Source organism: Condylura cristata, unplaced genomic scaffold, assembly GCF_000260355.1.
Source record: "Condylura cristata isolate star-nosed mole 26May11 unplaced genomic scaffold, ConCri1.0 scaffold00033, whole genome shotgun sequence".
Classification (NCBI taxonomy): Eukaryota; Metazoa; Chordata; class Mammalia; order Eulipotyphla; family Talpidae; genus Condylura; species Condylura cristata.
Window position 1 is genome coordinate 2,353,245 of NW_004567134.1, and position 2,794 is coordinate 2,356,038.

A 2,794-nucleotide genomic window follows, 5' to 3' on the forward strand; every position below is an offset into this window, starting at 1 on the left:
AGACACTACCATGGAAATGAAGTAGAACATTCCGTCTGCTCTGAGACTCAAATTTCATAAATAATAGTATTATTTTCTTTAAAGATTTATTTTATTTATGCATGTAGAACTCGGGTACAGGCCAGAGGAGCATGGGTGGTGAGAAGATTCACCAAAGACAAAGTGGGGAGCAGAACAGGCAGATCAACGAAGTACACTGCCGAGGGGAGGAGTGAGCAAGACAGGAGAGGTCTGTTGCATCACGTGGGTCACTTCCCTGACCGAGGATCGAACTCATGCTGCAGTGGCTTTGGCACTTGAAGGGAAATTTTCCTAAATAGCAATTATCACAAACAACATAGTAAATATAATGAAACTATAAATAATGTTTATATTAAAATAACTACATCATATCTCATGCTTTTACTTTAATTCTTTCACACACACCATCCTTTCTCCTTGAAGGGTCCTTCCCATCACCATTTAATATATTGGGCTCCTTCCTGTTCATCTGCCATGACCCAAATCTACCATCACTGTAAAGCCATAGCTCTGGGACATCATCATCAAAGACAGATGTCTGCTCAGTAGAACCTTAGTAAACACCTGATGAATGAGAGTTAAGCAATGTTGTCATGTTCCACGAAGTATATAAAGTAACACATTCTTGAAACAATGTGTAAAAATCTTGTGCCAAATAAACCCGGACTGTGCTAGATATGCCACCTTATTTTTTTTAGCCTTTGTCAAACAGTTGCTAATAATGAGTTCTCCTTCCCTTCCATATACTTCTTGATTAACCTCTCTTCACCACTCAAGCCTCAATCTCTCAGCATCTCCAGGAAGTAGGACTTGATTTAGAAAATCTGCTTAGGTCTCCTCGAGACACCCTCCATATTCTCTCTGCCCTCATTGTTCACCCCCAAGCCCCATTTTAATCATGCGGTTCAAAATACAAAATTGCCCACTTACTTGACTGTCATCACTGGCCTGTGACCTCCTTCATGGCAAGCACTGTACCTTGGCATATGGTACCTCCAGGTATATAATCAGCATTTGGCAATTGACAGTTGCCCAAATAAACCTGTTCAAAGGGGTGGGCTTTACCCACATTACACTACCTCCTGGTATCTCCGTTGATCAGATAACAAAACCATCTGCTCTGCACATGGCTGGCCTTGGCATGAGGTCCCATTCTTAGCTGCCAGTCATTCCTAGGACCAATATTTAAGTTCTGGAAATGGTTGGCTGACGTTTTTGGCTGCTGTTTGATTCTGCTCTTGTATAGATGAGCTGTTTGGAAGCTCTAGTCTCCATACTAGAACTTGTTAAACCTGGCCATCTGTTGGGTAAGATTTTATTTTAGATGAGAGCATCTGGGTTCCCATTTACATTTGCTGAGGTTAATAGACCTGACAACCTTTCTCTGTTCTCAGTGGGGAGCACATCCCGGAACTGCTGGGGGGGTGGGGGGGGAAGTAGCTGAACTTTTCACTGGTTGTTCCAGATACATTCTACCCACCTGAAAGAACTTTTCTATGCTATCTATATTTATTTCTTAAAGTTGTAGCTCTCTAATCCATGGATGGTTTGCAACTGAGATGCTGTCTTAAAGAAGATAAAGTTGTGGGATGTTGGAGGTAGCAGGGTGAAGAGCAATTCTAGAGACCTCAGACCCCAATACCAGTCACTGTCAGGCAGTGGCCGAATGACCTTGGGCAAAAAAAAAAAAAAAAAAAAGCGTTTCTGAGCTTTATTCTTCTCACTTGAAAAATAAAGGAGAAAATATCTGTCTTGCAATTATTATGAGAATACTATTTATTAATACTATTTATTGAAAGGTTCAACACTATACTCATACGGGGTCATCATTTTTTTGTACCTCTCACTTGGTACCTGTGTATAGGTTCTGCAGGAATCTCACATACACTGGGCTTGCATCTCACAACAACTGATTGCAGGTTGGGAAGCAGAGCCTGAGATGGTTTAGTGGGCAGGATAGTTATAACAAAGTATTCTGGGAATCAACACTGAAGACAGAGAGAGAAAGAACAGATTGGGAAGCTGAGCTGTGGCAGTCGTGGATAATTTGGGGGAGCCCTGGAACTAGAAGGGTATGCTGGAAAATTCTCGCTGGGCCGAGAACCCGGAGTTCGTTGGCCTTTACTTGTCAGTCCTCGAGTGAGGGTCTCAGGTAGAGCACTTCCTGCAGTGAGGTTGCAGGAGGCTAACAGTACAAAATTTAGGGTGGAGGCTGATGGCTAATGTAGTCGTTAAACCAACTACAGAAATGAAAAATTCTAAGGCCCCAACTGTTATAGTATCACACGGCTATAGAAAATACCCAGAGGCACAGACCAGAAGTGGGGATATGGAGAATATTTTACAGAATCACCCGCCTTACAAATCAACCTAGCCACTCCTTAGACGTAATCAACTTAAAAGTAGATAATAATTCCGCAAAGGAATGAGCCCCTCCCCCAAAGAACACTATATCCGCGCACTTTATGCACTGGCAAATGCAGCCCTCCCCAAAGCCTGCCTGTGTCTCTTTCGTACACCCATCACTTTCTAATGCAGCTTTCTCTTTCGTACACCCACCACTTTCTAATGCAGCTTTGCGCCCAGCTGTGCCTGTGCAGGTGTTTCTTTTCACAAACCCTGTCCCTTTGCAGAGCAGCGGCAGTAGCTCTTGCCCCAAGACTGCCCGCCTGTGTGTACACAGGGGTCTCTTCACAATCTGTCCTTTTCAGAGGCAGCTGTCCCTGCCTGCTGCAGTCTGTGCAAGAATCGTTTTTCTTTCCTTTTTGTAAAA